The sequence below is a fragment of the Podarcis melisellensis genome (assembly GCF_964234715.1).
Source record: "Podarcis melisellensis genome assembly, chromosome: 9".
In the NCBI taxonomy this organism is placed as follows: Eukaryota; Metazoa; Chordata; class Lepidosauria; order Squamata; family Lacertidae; genus Podarcis; species Podarcis melisellensis.
This window is the reverse complement of record NC_138541.1, coordinates 29,215,164-29,232,201: the sequence shown is the minus strand read 5'-3', so window position 1 is coordinate 29,232,201 and position 17,038 is coordinate 29,215,164. Positions and strand designations below refer to the sequence as shown.

Sequence of the window (17,038 nt, the reverse complement as noted above, 5' to 3'; positions counted from 1 at the left end):
TTGATATTTAATAGTCTTGCTAGAGGAGGAGGAGGAGGAGGAGGAGTTTGGATTCTATATCCCGCCTTTCACTCCCTTTAAGGAGTCTCAAAGCGGCTAACATTCTCCTTTCCCTTCCTCCCCCACAACAAACACTCTGTGAGGTGAGTGGGGCTGAGAGACTTCAAAGAAGTGTGACTAGCCCAAGGTCACCCAGCAGCTGCATGTGGAGGAGCGGAGACGCAAACCCGGTTCCCCAGATTATGAGACTACCGCTCTTAAGCACTACACCACACTGGCTATTGTTTCTTTTATTTCTTATATTGCCTCATGTTGCATTACAGTCTAAATAATATGGAATTCATCTTGTAATACAAGAAAATACAATGTATGAAAAAATAAAAGGAGAAATAAAAAGACAATGTAGCACAGGACAGCGCATTTGCTACGACGGGCTGAAAAATCATTAAGTGGTCTGCCAACACCCTCAGCAATTTTGCAGGTGGTCTGTGTTCTGGAGAAAGTTTGGGAACAACTGGTCTGGGGAATCAGAGTTTTGGGATAATCCACTCTCAGCATTAAGGCTCATTGTGTGACCATGGACCAGTGACTCCCTCCCAGCCTAAGCCATCTTATATGGCTCTTGAGAGGATAATGCGGTAGGAAGAGAAAAATCCCAACCCAGCCCTGAGTAACTGGAGGTGGTTGAGGAATAAATGAAACAAAGTGTTCTTAACTTTCTGCTCAGCCTGTGATGTGCAAGAGGCCGCATCATGTCATAATAGCACAAAAAGGTAGCTTCATTGAGGGCCTCCGTTCCCATTCCTGTGAGTGACATCATGTTAGCTGCAGAACTTGGGAGCCGCAGAATCTAGAGAAGGTATGAACGTAAATACAGCTTACATGAAAAACTTCCAATTTAAACGTCTTAAGTAAGTACAGGTGTTTTGTGGTTGCTACTTGCTGATCTGGCTGCAGTTGTTAGTCATTTGATCAGAAGGCCCATCTGCAAAGATCTAAAAGATAAAAGCTTTGATTGTCTGGCCTTTATATTTGTCTGGCTCCTCTTCACTCATTCTTGCGAACTGACAAAGCTTCCAAGAGGCAAGAGAAACCTACCCAAGCCGTGCTGCTTAACAGATGTGCAAAAACTGAGCTGCCACAATATGTAGCTGATAGTTTGATTAACTGTTCCTGATGGAAATCACAGACTTCATACTCCTTACAGTTACAGGGTATAATTTCAAGAGGGGTTGTGTTTTTTTAAAGTTTGTCACAAGCTTTTCTCTGTGTGATACTTGAGTTAGCTTACAAACTAACTAACACACTCCCCCTAGACATCTTCCTGGCTGGGTGGAATATTCTTCTCCATATCTGGGGTGTGTTAAGGGTCTGGATGTGTGCAATGCCAGCTGTTGTCAGAGAAGGTATGGGTGGTCCTAGGACATCCAGGATCTGCACTGATCTCATCCCAACAGAAGGAGGAAAGCGTCTGAGGGTATTTAAACAGGTTTGCACTGCACATACTGTAGGATTCATTTTCTGAAAAAGTTAGGGACTCAAGAATCATGAGTCTAGATTAGAAGAAGCACACAGCCAATAGTGGAGAAAGGAACACATGGTAGTTCTAAGAATCCATATGTCGGCACAGGTTCAAAAACCATGACCATCCTTGGAGTCCAGAAGGAAACCAAGTTAATAAGCTGCATACAATATGGTGCTGTCTAGAACAGGTATGTCTAACATTGCACCACAAACAATGAATGACAGGTCTGCTTTTGCACACAGAGGAAGATGTGGCATTCACTCCTATTTCTCAGACAACTGCGTGGATCAAGAAGTTAGTTCTCCCAATGGAAGGTGTATAAATTGATATCCCCCAGGGTGTTCGGACCTGCGGTTTCATGAACATGTTAAAAAGTCAAATATGTGGGTGATACAAATGCGGTTAAAAGAAAAAGGAGCTGCAATAGAACTCCAAAAGGATCTTTCTGAACTGAGTGAATGGGGGATAAAATGGGAAACTGAAAGTCAAAGTATGCAAGTGTAAAGTGATGTGCATTGTAGAAATAAATAAATAAATAAATAAATAAATAAATAAATAAATAAATAAATAAATAAAAATGTTTATACGCTTGTGAGATTTGAACAGACAGTGACTGACCAGGCAGACACCTCAGGGTCCTAGTGGAGAGACCAATGAAGATGTCAACCCAGTGTCTAGCAGCTATGAACATGGCAAATGCCATAGCAGGGATCGCTAGGAAAGGGGATTGAAAATAAACTTCCCAATATCATAATGCTGTTATGCAAATCTGTTATGCGACTTCACTTCAGAGACTGTGTACAGTTCTGGGTGCCTCAGCTCAGAAAGGATTTTGTAGAGTTGGAAAAGGTTCAGAAAAGGGCAACCGGAATGATCAAGGGGTTAGACAACACCCCTATGAGAAAAGGTTACAACCACTTAGACTCTTGGAGATTTGGAAAATATTATGCAGCTTAGTAATGTAAATAAACAAACCAACAAATATTTGGGGTTTTACAGATGGGGGGGAGAGATGAAAAAGGGGAGACATACATGATAGAGGATGTGTAAAATTATGCATGTTGTGGAGAAAGAAGGTAAAGGAAAGTCCCTCTCTCATAATACCAGAACCCAGAACCATCAAGGGAAGTTGAATGTTGGGAGTTTTAGGGCACACAAAGGAAAGCCTTTTATCACTCAGCACGTAGTCAAGTTATGGAATTAACTCCTACTAGATGGAGTGAAAGCCTTATATTCTACGAATTTGACTAATTCTTTTTTAAGGCCATCCAAATAGATGGTTGTCAATGGCCACTAGACACAACAGCTTTGCTCTTGGAGGGAACATGCCTCTGAATACCAGTTGCTGGGAACTGCCAAGTGAGGAAATCACTAGAGGGCTTGCCACAGGCATCTGGTTGGCGACTGTGAGGAAAGGATGCTACACTTAGGTTCAGTCCATGGGCAGTGAAGTTGCCTGCCTTCATGTGGATTGCAGAAAGAAGATACTGACCATCCTTGGTGGCACCGTCCAGTAATAAAGTACTTTTATATAAAAACAGATATTCGGACCACCTCTAATGATCTCAAAATGTACAATTTGATCCTATGACAACTCTACTGGGATACTTACAGTCGTGGCTGGTGCCCATTGGGAGTGGTGGAGTGGCAGGCATGGAGGCCAACAGTAGGTGGCGCAGGAGGCAGAACTGACTAATTCTACTTTTGCCCCCATCCTCATCTCTGTCAAGTTCCACAGTGGCAGTGAGAAATGCCACCCCTCCCTTGGACTGAAAGTAAGAAGGTAGGCCAGTGGTGGAGTGAGTTTGGTGGGGCAGTGCCCCATTTGCCCCAGTGGACCATTCTTCACAGGATACTTCTAGGAATCAAATGAACCCTAATAGCAAAGAGCTAACGGGGAACTTGTAAACAGCAACATGGATGCTGATAGCACAAAAAGGTGGGATTGTGCTCCCTCAACGTTGAAAGAGTGGTTGGTAAAGTTTTGGATTTTTTAAAGAAATGGCCAAACTCATGAAATTTGTGTGGCTAAGGGATGGAGAATTTCAGGAATAACTGGCTCTCATTTACTAAATTCATAAAAACTAGATACAATCTGGATACTGATAAATGCATAGGGTATTTCTCTGTGGTAAAAAAAAAACAAAAACCACCAGGATAACAGCAGGCTTTTTAGTTAACTTTATTTAAGTGGTTTCCTTGTTATAAAAAATGAGTATCTATGTATATATAAATTCCGTATACTACATATATATTGTATTTATTCATTATTCAAAGTTTTATCACTCTGCTACTGTCCAATATTTATGGAATTTGTTTTCAAATACTTTTTTTATTAAAAAAAATACACTATTCTTCAGATTATTTTGCCTTTTAAATAGTATTCTCTTTTAATCACCACCTCTTTTTTGAGTATTGGTGGAAAGTTAATGTTTGACTAGACTAGGCTTGGGCTCTATTTTCTCTCTGCATTGCTAACAATTCTTTTGAGTGACATCGAGTCTAAGCATAGTCATGGTTAAATGCATTCAACAACAGCTGGGAAAATGGGTCATTTGTTGACAGCTGACTAACCCCATTTCAGAGAGAAAGCACAGGATGTGTTCCAATGGCTCGACATCCGAAGGGATTTTTTTTCCTTTCTTTCTTAAATAACTTACAATGCTTTCTCTAGGGAATGACAAATTTCTCATTTCCAGGACTTGTTAAAACAGCCGAAATAGCCACTTCTAGGAAATTCTCATCAGGCTTCAAGAACCAGCGGCCCTGTCTATTTTCACACACACACACATATACAAATGCACAAATACTCTTTTTTAAAAAAAAGAGCCCACAATGACTTTGATAAAGTATACTTGAATAAGAGTCCCTTGTAAGCTGAATCTACACCATTTCTGAATCAGCCCTCAAAAAGAGTCAGCAGAAAGCATTGGGAAGATATTCCCTCCCCTCCACCTTATGTTAAGCATGCAACATCCTTAGTCGGTGACAGAAACAAAAGTGTTTATTGCACACCAATAAAACATACCCAGGCTCAAAACACGCATAGAAAGTGGGTGGAGAGGACCATTTCCTTCTTAGTCTTTGCCCAATAATTGGGGGGGGTCTAAGTGCCCATTTCCTTCCTGGGGGCCTCCTGTGGTCACAGGTAGAAATTTAGCAAGTAGCACTATTCTAAAAACTGCAACTTAATGCCAGGCAAAGCTCCACCAACTTGTTGTGTGTGCAGGTTTCCCAGGTTAAAAAGCACACTGCAGATTTATGCCCGGTGGGTAGGGGGTGAGGAGCGGGGACAGAATGTGGTCCAGTCCAGAAATAAAACTTCTCGCTTATCAAGTTGGCCAATGAATTGTCTTCCCATCTCTCCGACAAAGATGTGGGTAAGGAAAGAATTCAAGGAGAAGGCTACCTTAAATGGTTGAAAGAAGACAAAATACCCCCCCCCTTCCTCATTTAAGACAAAAACAAAGGGTTTTTTTGCACCATCTGTCCATGTCTGTGCTCCCTCATGCTCCACACTGAGAGGATTTGTGAGGGATTGAAGTGCACCTTATAGACTAAAAAAATCATTGGCGGCTGCTTAAGCCCTGTTGCCCAGACAATGGCAAGGCCCGAGAATCCCCTTCCTCCTTCGTCCCTGCCTTCCTTCCTGTTGAGTGTTCTGCCTGACTAAACAAACTAAATGTGCCTAACTCCCCTCTTGCAGCAAGTGGACTTGACCGGAGCTAAAACCAACAAAGACGGATTCTGATGGGAGCTGCCCAAGCGCTGGGCACAGAGTCAACAAGCAGGTCTCATTGAAATGCTAATGAGGCCATGTACTCCACAGCACCTCCAGTGTCCTTAACTTTTCAACCCCCCCACCCCAGCCAACAGCAAGCGATTTACAAGCTGCTCTAATGACTCACTAGGCTAAGCCCAGTGGCCTAGACTCAACAGCTGAAAGGGTTTGCAGGGTTATCGCATTCAGCGGGATTTCACCGCAAATCCTCCTCATCTGCCGTTATTTTTATGTTGTTGTTTATACTGCTATATAATAAAAAATATACCAAAGCGGGTTACAGAAGGCTCTATTTGCAATCGCTTACTGCTCTCGCAAAGTGCCTAGATTTACTGACAGGGTAAAAAAGTTAAAGGTAAAGGACCCGACAGTTAAGTCCAGTCACGCACAACTCTGGGATTGCGCGCTCACCTCGCTTTACTGGCCGAGGGAACCGATGTTTGTCCGCAGACAGTTTTTCCGGATCATGTGGCCAGCATGACTAAACCGTTTCTGGCGAAACCAGAGCAGCACAAGGAAACACCGTTTACCTTCCCGCCAGAGTGGTACCTACGGTATTTATCTACTTGCACTTTGACGTGTTTTCGAACTGCTAGGTATCTTTTTGCAAACTGCTTCATGGGTGGGTCTTTTAAAAAAAGCAATCAAGGGGTGTATACATTGTTTAAAATTGTGCATTGGAAAAAGAAGACATTCAGACACACAAAATAATCAGTTGTTTCTGGTGCCCTTCCATTTACCATCAAATTTCTCTGTGGCTCTTGCAATATGGTGAAATCTACCTCCCAAAGACACTGTAAAAAAATCCCGTTGCCATTCACAGGGACATTGTAGAGGGATTCAGCATATGCATGCAGCCAAATGCCCAGAAGTACGGATGTGTTGATTTCTTTTTTAAGGCAGTGGTGATACACTGGGCTAAGGACTTTGGATATAATATCCAACTTTCATCCTGGGAAAAGTTATGGAAAGAGGAAATAAAATTTACTGAATGCTGTTTGTTGAAAGAAAATTATAAGAAAATGATGCATTGCTGGTATCTAACACTGAGTAAAACTGCAAAAATGTACTAAACAAGTTCTAAACCGTGTTGGAAATGTAAAGAGAAAGAGGGTACTTTTTACCATATGTGGTGGACATGTAAATTGGTAAAGGCTTTCTGGGAAATGATATATAATAAGTTAAAGAAAATGTTTAAGAATACATTTGTTTAAAAACCAGAAGCCTTTTAACTAGGCATTATAGGTGAAGAGTTCCCAAGTGAAGATCAAAGACTTTTTATGTATGCAACAATGGCAGTGAGAGTGCTACTAGCCCAGAGATGGAAGGAAGGAGAAATACCAACAAAAGAAGAATGGCAGATGAAACTGATGGAATATGCGGAAATGGCGAAACTGACAAGGAAGTTCTGAAACCAGGAAGATCAAGTATTTTCTAAAGACTGGAATACATACGTATTACTTAATACATACATTATGTAATGCATACATTACTTAAAAGACCACTGTAAACAGTTAAAATCTTTGGCAGGGATGTAAAGACACTTGTAATGTGGAATTGATTTAATCATAATTATGGTTATATAATAGCTAGATAAGGGTAAAAGATGCAGTAAATTTAATCTTAAAGATGGAACCCATGGAGGGATGGGAGGAGGTTTAAGAGTTTGAAAGAACTCTGTATTTTAATGTTTGAAATCACTATGTTTTATATGTATAAAAACTTTTCAAAAACTTAATTAAAAATTATAAAAAAGAAGAAGTGGGATGTGGTTCAGTTGTGGATGCCCAATCATTGTATCTTAAGAAACTCTTGAATCAAGAAGGTGCTAAATTCAAGACAATTCAGTCCAGAAGGCACACACTTTGACTTAAAAGAGTTACAGTGGTACCTAGGGTTAAGTACTTAATTCGTTCCGGAGGTCCGTTCTTAACCTGATGTGTTCTTAACCTGAAGCACCACTTTAGCTAATGGGGCCTCCTGCTGCCGCCGCGCCACTGAAGCACAATTTCTGTTTTCATCCTGAAGCAAAGTTCTTAACCTGAAGCATTATTTCTGGGTTAGCGGAGTGTGAAACCTGAAGCATATGTAACCTGAAGCCTATGTAACCCAAGGTACCACTGTATTCAAAAGTTGGTTTCTCATCCTGTCATGATGGGTTCGTTTTATTCTTTGTGCTTAGACATGTGACTGCACTCTATAGCATCAAAGACCTCATACATCATTCTGTTTCTACCTCTTCCCCTCCTAAAGCTTGATCTTAGTAGCTTTTGCATACTTAGGTTTTTCTACTGCTCTCAGGGAGGCTACAAAATACTTGGTTTGTTTTCTGGCAATAAATGGCAGCAGTATTTTTGCCCCACTCCTGCTATAGGACAACTATGTTTGTTTTTAGCTATTGTAAATAAAGGTTTTTTAAAAATATTGTTTGTATGTGTGTGCTTTTAATAAAGGGAGAGAGGGAGGGAAAGATTTGTTATCTGTCTGGGTAAAAAGCATGGGGCTCATAGAATACAGGTGGTAAAAAAAAAAAGTACAAAACTGGATCCTATCCAACAGGACATAAACCCAGAAGAATTGCTTGGTCTTGTGATATAAATAGATGTTATATAATAATTGTTATCTTCTCCAAAGGTTTGCAGTCATACACAGCAGCGCTGCTCCAAAGTCTGAGTGCAATGAGTTGTTGCTCTGACTTTCAGTGCAGGCTCAGTTGGGTAGCAATTCAGTGCTCAAAGAGCCCCGCGCTTCATGGAGTACCAATCTTTGTAAAGTCGTACCTTGGAAGTTGAACAGAATCCATTCCGGAAGTCTGTTCGACTCCCAAAACATTTGGAAATCAAAGTGCGGCTTCTGATTGGCTGCAGGAATCTCCTGCAGAAACCATAGAAGCCCTGCCAGACATTTGGGTTCCAAAGAACGTTCGCAAACAGGAACAATCGTTTCCGGGTTTGCTTTGTTTGGGAGCCAGAATGTCCAAGTACCAAGGCGTTCGGGATCCAAGGTACAACTGTGTTCCTCAAGGAAAGATGTCAAATGGCTTTAGAATTTGAACTTGGAGGTTGTTGAGGTTTCACAGCTATTTAAGGTGGACATCATACAACTTTGCAGCACAATGGTATACTTTTGCTTATCATGCATTTGATGACCGGGGGTGGGGGGGACAAAAACTAATCCAGAATAAATCTGTTAGTCTTTAAGGCGCCAACATACATTCTACTCAAAGTAGAACAATTTAAAGTACTAGACCTAAGTTAGTTGTAAGTATAACATGTTGGATACAACCCTTTGTTGTCGTTTTCTTCTAAGAGACTCTCAGGACTACTTCTCTCAAAACAGTTACCCTTCCGAAAAGAGAGAAAGAAATTCCAGCGTGCTCACAATAAGGAACAGATCACAGGTATCAGAATAAAGACTGGAAGCTTCATGAAACATTTTAAACAAAGGGAAGATGAGAAAGAAAGAAAGAAAAATCACACTTTCCCATGTAAATTACTTCACAACACTTTGAAACTACTGCCCTCCCCACATCCAAAACTGAACCCCCAGGCATTTGAAGGAAATGCCAGGGTCTCATTTGAAGGAAGGAGATGCAACAAGTCGCCTGTAGGGGAAAACATGTGTTCTTTCATCACAGGGGGATAAAACCACATCTCCCGGAGATGTCCATCTTTCACTTCCTGTGAAACCCAGAAGCAAGGGTCACTTGCATTTCAACTCTTCCCTCTTTGTTTGAGCATCCAAAGAGCCCTAAGCGTCTTCCAGAAGTGGAATTTACCCATAAATGTTACTGTACAATAGCTTTTACCTGACCCAAAACCCTTTAGATAGGTCAGGCTGTAAATCTCTTTAGCATAAGCAAAAGCAGGAAACGAGGCTTCTAGCTGGAGCAATGCAGAAGGAAAAACAGCTCTGCCTCCGGATGTTTTATGGTGTGGCCTCTTACACCTTAACACACCACTATTAGCATATTGCTGCAATCACCAATGGCACTTTCCCCTTTAACTTCCCCTTGAATTGCCATCAAAGCTCATCAAATGCTTCCAATAAAAGGAAGGCAGCCTTTGCTTTTACAACACAGCTCGGCAATGCAGATAAATTCTAGGACTCAGACACATTCTCTCTGCTGGTCCCACTATCAAGAAGAGAAGAAAAGTCAGCTGGGGAACCCAGTGTGGTTTTTATAGAAAGTGTACTCTATTGGTGGAAATACAATAAGGTTATCTGTTTGGGGGATTTGTTTGAAATGAAATCCAGTAATATGTTGAGGGGAATTAGGGGGAAAGATCACATTTGCCAAGCAAACCAACTTATCTTATATAAAATATAAGGGAATTCTGAAGGGAATTCTACCAACTCCATCGTAAGAAGAATCCCAGCATGGAAATATCTGCCATGCTTCAACTGGAGATATATACAGTGGTACCTCGGGTTGAGTACTTAATTCGTTCCGGAGGTCCGTTCTTAACCTGAAACTGTTCTTAACCTGAAGCACCACTTTAGCTAATGGGGCCTCCCACTGTCGCTGCACCACCGGAGCACAATTTCTGTTCTCATCCTGAAGCAAAGTTCTTAACCCGAGGTACTATTTCTGGGTTAGCGGAGTCTGTAACCTGAAGCGTATGTAACCTGAAGTGTATGTAACCAGAGGTACCACTGTATATAGATGATATAGATAAAGATATGTGCCAATTAGCAACTGTGCCTTTTGTTCTGGCATGATGAAACTGATCTCCCTGATATTCTTGCCTTGTGTGTCTTGTCTTTTAGACTACAGGGACATCTTATATTTATTTATGAACAGGGCCTAGTTAATGCAGGCATCCTAGAAATAATTAACAACTATCACCATGGTGTTTTGCTTTTGTTTCTGTCAATCATATACAAGCAGAAGTGTTGGAAAGGGCCCCACCACTGCCACCTGAAACTCAGTGTATCTTTGGGCTAGATGAAGAAGGGGGTCAGAGCTACTGGTATAGTCCTTCCCCATGTTTAGGGGGGATGTGCATCCTGTTTTACAAAGGGTACTGCTCTGTTTGAAGGGCTGGCAGAGGGCCGTCCTCTTTCTGAAGGCAACCTCTTTTTCAGGTGTGGGAAACCTTCTCCAGATGTTATTGAACTACAACTCCCATCATCCCTGACCATTAGCCATGTAGCTGATGGGAATTATAGTTCAGCAACTTCTGGGGGGCCAATGTTTCCCTGTTCCTGTTTTATTTGAAGGGTGGTTTAGTATAACTCCAGTTTAAATATTTTTTAAAAGAAGGGGGCCTTGAAGTTGCCCATACCTGGACCTGGACAGCAGGCTGAGAAAGTACCCATGGTCACTTTCCCACTGTGATGAGATGTAGTTAAAAAGAAATTATGCAGCCCACATTTCCTCCCAAGGAGCCCATGGTGGAAAATATGTCAATACTAAAACAATGTAATTTAAACTTCTAAAACCAATTAAAAACAACCTCCTAAAAGTAATCGCTTATTCTCAAAACTAAAGATTTCACGGTTACCAAGGACAGACCTTTCAGCCATCAAATGCCTGGTTAAACAGGGAAGTTTTTTTAAAATTTCCCTAAATATTAAGAATGAAGCAGAATGATGGGAGGGCCTTCCACAAATGGGGAACCACCACTGATAAGGCCCTGTTACAGGTCAGTCACTACCAACTGGGCAATCCCCAATGGCAGCACCAGGAGGCTGGAGAGAGGCAACTGGCTGGGAGAGGAAGAGTGGAGAGAGGTACTGGCTAGCACTCAACCCCCTGCCCTCTTGAAGAAGCTACCATCTCTAAGCTCATGTTTCTGGGAAGCATTTACCTCAGGATTAGGTTCCACTGAGGCTGTAGGCCAGGCATAGGCAAGCTCGGCCCTCCAGATGTTTTGGGACTACATCTCCCATCATCCCTAGCTAACAGGATCAGTGGTCAGGGATGATGGGAGTTGTAGTCCCAAAACATCTGGAGGGCTGAGTTTGCCTATGCCTGTTGTAGGTCATCTTCCTGAGTAGCTGCAGCTGTTCAGGATACTCCCTGAGCCAGTGCACCTTCCACTGGTGCTGAGGAAAGAAGAGTATAAGGACAGCCTGATGGGGAAAGTGGGGGTGAGGTATAAGGGGTAGGATTAAGATTATTAAAATGCCTTTTACTGGAAATGGTTTTGTGTGTGGCATGGTGTCCTTTCGGGGGGGGGGCTGTTGTGTTTTCCTTTAGGCCGTTTCCAGGGTGAGAGACTGAATGTGGTCCAAGTGAAAAGTGGTTTCATGTGCTTCGAGTGAGAGTCCACCCCGCCATGGAAAAGTGCCCTTCTTGGGTGAGAGGCAGGAAGGAGTGTTTAGCCTGTGTCCCAGGTGAGAGCATTTGTTCTGGCTCAGTATTGTCTAGTGTAACTCTTCAGCATTTCACTGAAAGGATGCCTACACTTCGCCAGTGTGCTACATGCAATCCCCTAGAGAGGGATTTCCCACAGGGCCAAGCTGACACCCTGCTATGGAAGCGGGGCAGGGGGAGGTGTTTTCTTAAAGGCTGCGTAATCCCCGCAATAAAACAAAACATGCTGCCCCGCTCTCAAGCAGCTCCCATACATTCCAGTCAGATTGCACCCGCAGTTAATTATAAACATGCAAGATGAGGGAAGCCCTGCTCTTTAACTCAGCTTTCTCATAAACACACCACTGTTTCTTAAAGGCTTTTTAATAAAATGAAATTTTAAAAATCAAATGCGCTCAATGATTATTATTATTCTTGGGCACTCGGACATTGGTGTTTTTCTTGAATCTCCTGCGGAGGAAGATGAGGCACGGCAGTGGCAGCAGGTGCAGTTTGATTCACAACCGAGCTGACCTTCTGTAGGAGCATGGCAGGAATTTCAAATAGGATTAGCCACCCCAGACAAGAAAAAGGTCACAGGACATTTCCACTGGAAATTCTCATGCAAATAGGCCTTTTGATACGCATGACGTTTTTTTTCCACACACATCTAGTAGCTATGCATACAGAAAAAAGGAAATACTGAAACGTGATGGCTAATGTATGTTAATCTTGTGAAGGTGTTGACTTCCCAGAAAAACGTCAGGCTGCTAAAGGATAAGGGCATCACAGACCCTGCCTAGAAGAGAGTCCTAGCAATATTAGGACCTTGTGGAGCTGTGCAAAGGAGCAGGGCTTGTGTATTTTGATTTTGATTTGTCTTAAGGTTTAAATTATGGGGAGGGGGGAATCCGTTTGCCTTAGTTTGAGCCCTGTTGGAGGTCATGTACTTGCTTTAAGATCTCAAACATTGCAGCAGTTACTCGGTGGTAAGGGAAAGCAACTATCCTCTTTACTATTGTGTTGAAAGAAGGTAAAGGTAAAGGGACCCCTGACTGTTAGGTCCAGTCGTGGCCGACTCTGGGGTTGCGGTGCTCATCTCGCTTTATTGGCCGAGGGAGCCGGCATACAGCTTCCAGGTCATGTGGCCAGCATGACTAAGCCACTTCTGGCGAACCAGAGCAGCGCACGGAAACGCCGTTTACCTTCCCGCCAGAGCGGTACCTATTTATCTACTTGCACTTTGACGTGCTTTCGAAGTGCTAGGTTGGCAGGAGCTGGGACCGAGCAACGGGAGCTCACTCTGTTGTGGGGATTCGAACCGCAGACCTTCTGATTGGCAAGTCCTAGGCAATTCTTGCTATCTTCATCACCAATAAGAACATGAGCCTTATTGGATAAGGCCAATCAAGTCCAGCATCCTGTTCTCACAGTGGCCAGCCAGATGCGCATGGAAAGCCCACAAGCAGGATCTGAGTATAATAGCATCCTCTCTGCTTGTGATTCCCAGTGACTGTTACTCAGAGACATATGGCTTCTAAAGGTGGAGACAGAGCAGAGCCAGCATGGCTACCAACCCTGTTTCCTAATGGGCAATGTTTCTGAGGAGAGCAACTGTGGCATTCTGAAGGCGAGGCAGTTGAGCTTCTTCCCTATCCAGTGACTGGATAGTGCCAAACCAAGCTAGAAGCAGGCCACTCCCAACAAAATGTCACTGGAATCTATTCTTTTAGATTAATTATGAGGTTGTATTGGAGTCGTGTTTGAGCGAGAGCACAATTACTGACACCTAATGTAAGTTTGAGGTAACTTGCCATAGCATGTACATGAATGAGGGCTTGGTAAACTGAAGGCCTCAACTCCTCTTTGGGGGAATGGGGTGAAACTGTTAGTAATCCATCCTTTATAAACGTTCAACCTTTATACCCCATTTGCTGTCTAGAACCCAAGCTATGCTGCCATCATATCAACTGTGTCTCCTTGGGATGAAGTATATTGGGTTTACCATGTTCTTGAGTTTAGGAGAGGACACCTACCCCAAACTGAGATGAAGCATTTCCTTTGAGAAATGCTGTGGGTTGAATCCCAGCTCCTCCCACTATCTATCCAAAGAAGATCAGTAGCAAATATGGAATTGGGCATGAGAAAAATGGTAGATACACTGAACATGTTTAGATAAACTACGTTTCCGAATCTCATCCACCCAGAAAAGTTCATGGCTGAACCTGAAGCTCCCTGAAGAGTGTGCCATATTCTTAGAAGGGTGAACCAATGAGTTTCAGTCTTTCAGATAAAGGCCTCACTCTCCCTCATCACAGATGGATGTGTGCCTGAATGAATTAGTAATAGTGTGAAAGGAAGGCCTTTTTGCCACTTTGCCCTGGTACAAATTAAGCTACGACAGGGATGGTGTTCTATTAAACAAAGACTTTTAAAAAAAGTTAGGACTACTGTTAAAACTATGTCAGTTTGGAGTATGTTAGAAATTATTTTTAAAGCTATCATTGAAGATTACTGTTTTTCAATTCAAATGCCAGTTAAAAGTAGGTCACGTGATATAGGTTGGGAGAAGATCTCAGGTATGGAAAGATGAAATAGCATTGACTTAAACGGCATTGGCTTCTTTGCTCTGGCTACATCAAGAGAGATATGGGGGGGGGGGAGACGCCTGTTGTCCAGTGTTAATTTGAGGACTTTATTTTTTAGGATGGAATGAGGCCCTTCTCAACATGAATGAAAACATTAGCACAGGAAAATTTTAGCAGGGCAACTCCCTCTGAGAAAAGTCAGCCTTGGAAAGAAATGTGTACCATTTGAATTCACAAAACACTTGAAAGGTAATGATTCTTAAATTAAAATGGCAAATTATGTACCGGGACAAAAAGCTTTTTCCACCCTGATGGGTCTTAACAAGAGCAATAAACCATGTCTAACTGCACCAATATATAGCTACCATCAGCATATTGCTAAGCTACTGCACTTCTGGCTAAATCGGTTTCCTCTTAATTTGCCCTCATTGCTGAAACAGAGGGGGGAAATGTAACATAGTTTTTACAAAGCCTACAAATATGAAAGGGTGAAAAGAGCTGAGGGATGCAAAAGGGCGGGAGCTTATCCCTTATGTACACATTTACTTATTTCACTGGGACCTTCCCTATATTTCAAAATAAGGAAAAGAGCAAGCATTGCAGGAAAAGTTTGCTGCTTAGAGTACTATGTATCTCAGCCGCTCTGCTTACTTTGTTTCCATACAAGGGTGTTTTTGGCAAAATATAAACTTGCAAGAGATTTCCAAAATCCACAGTTGGGCCATATACTGTATTAGGATTAACCAGAATGCAACAATATCATGGCAAGCTTTTGTGTTTTCCAGAATTTTTCATCAGGCAAGATATGGCACAGGGCAATGCAGTGGGGTTCATTTTCTTAATTTGACAAGGAACGATACATTTGTTTATGGAGTTTTGTCTTATGTGACAGCTGAATTTCCCAACTTGGTGCTATTTAATGACACCTCTGGAGTTCACCAAATTACCAAGGATAATGGTTCAGTCTGGACCAGTCATTATTTTTTTGTTTAAGTAAGCAGATTGCCTCTTTAAAGCCAGCTAATGCTATTTAAGCAGATGGTAATCTGCTTCTAGTTTGTAGAACATTTATTGAAGGGCAGTGGCACCCCTTTTGGGGGCTTGTTTGTTTGGCATAAACTAGACACGATCATTTGATTTAAAATCTGTTTTATAATGAGGCATCTGCTTTCACTTTATAAACATTAAGTCTTTGCTACAGGGACTGCAATAGACCAGGATGAGCCTTCCCCATCCTAGTACCCTTCCAGATGTTTTGCACTACAACTCCCATAAATCTTAGCCAGCATGGCCAGTGACGGAAGCTGAAGTCCAAAACATCTAGAGGGCACTAGGTTGGGGAAGGCAGAACTATACTTCTCACTTAAGGCTTGAGAGGACAGTAAAAAGCCTGTAGGCTAGACCTGTGACCCTCCAGATAACGTTGGACTACAACTTCCGTCAGTACTAGCTACCGTGGCCAGTAGTTAGAGGTGATGGGATTTGTAGTCCAGCAATGGAGGGACACAGATTCTCCATCCATGCTGTAGATGTCACAGTTTGTACTGATCTGGTTGCAGGTATTACTGGTGAGGGGGTTAATGGAAGATAATCCAAAATTGGATGAAGATGAGAAATTAATCAATTGTTATGGGAGGACTGGGGAAATAGAAGAACAGAAGGAGAGAAGCAGATTTCAGAATGAAATAGTCACATTGGTATTTATGTGCTTGAAGTACTTGTATTCCTGTTCCTGCCTTCTGCCTGGCCCTACCAGTCCCATGGCAGACCAGCCACCACTGTGTACCATCTTTACCATTAGTCCATGAAGACACCTCTGCACTCTCTTTTTACTTTATGAATTTGTCTTTTTCAAGCAAACCCAAAAGGGAGAGGGGGAGAGAAAAAGGGTTCAACTAAGCCAGATCTTTCCAAAGCACACTTACTTGGAATTTAGATCCACTGAAATCAATGAGACTTGCTTACGAGTAAATATGCAAACTGATTCTAAGTACATTCTCTTCATTTTCCTTGCAGATTTTTTTTATCACAACTCCTAACTCTTCAGAAAGGTGGAAAAGGCAATCTACCAGGAGGTCGTCGTATATCTCCAAGCATGTGATTTTACTTTGCGATGTACCATTCTTTAACTCGCATGCATGATTTATCGTGGCCCACAAAAGCTGCTCTGCAATATTCCAGCATCTCTCTCCACCCCTTGCCATCCCACATGGAGCCTTAGCTGAACTAAAATTTTGCAAACCTTTACATTGTTCTTCCTGACACCGGATCAGCAAAGACAAAAAGCAACTGCCAGCTCAAAAGCAACCCGGTGATAGAGCCTGGTGCTATCTAATCAAGGGCAAAAGGTCACTTCCGAACAACTGGGCAATAAAAGATTATTTCCAGCCACAAAACAGAAAGACTCCATGGTGGATGCTTGAAAGAGGAGGGGTGGAAGGAGGGCAAAAGGGCTCCCGTCTGTGGGAGGAAGTGCATTGAATAAAGCCAGCAGACAGGAACCATCTGGCTCTGAGCGTGGTCTGTTCTTAAGAAGACAGAGAAAGCCCCCTCAGAGGGGCCAGTGACTCCATGCAATGATTCAAACTTTTGTTGTAATTTAAAAGCTGCTTTCCCAGGCACCAAGAAATTGAAAAAGACAACTTTCCCAACACAGGGTCTGAGGGACACGTCTTATCGCATGCTGACTGCAAGACACATCCCTCATTTTTTATACAGCTCTTATTAAAAAGGTTGGATCCTAAGAAGTCAGTAAATTGGAATTCCTGACTGTTAAGAATCGGATAAGCATGAATGAACATGATATTTTAAATTCAGGAATGGTCTCTTTGCCTTTCTCGCTA

General features: G+C 42.4%; 2 long non-coding RNA genes across 4 annotated transcripts in view; one reads left to right on the top strand and one right to left on the bottom strand.

Moving 5' to 3' along the window:
• LOC309378391 overlaps positions 1–17,038 on the bottom strand; it is a 147,515-nt gene that overhangs the window by 123,113 nt on the left and 7,364 nt on the right. The gene's annotated exons all lie outside the window — the stretch shown is intronic.
• Positions 8,287–16,696, top strand: LOC309378047. 2 transcript variants are annotated; one of them, XR_014171808.1, is made up of 5 exons: positions 8,287–8,424; positions 8,616–8,706; positions 11,512–11,648; positions 14,314–14,444; positions 16,212–16,696. It is a non-coding gene; the product is annotated as an uncharacterized lncRNA (long non-coding RNA). The 2 variants fall into 2 exon arrangements; XR_014171809.1 differs by lacking the exon at positions 16,212–16,696 and adding an exon at positions 15,755–15,913.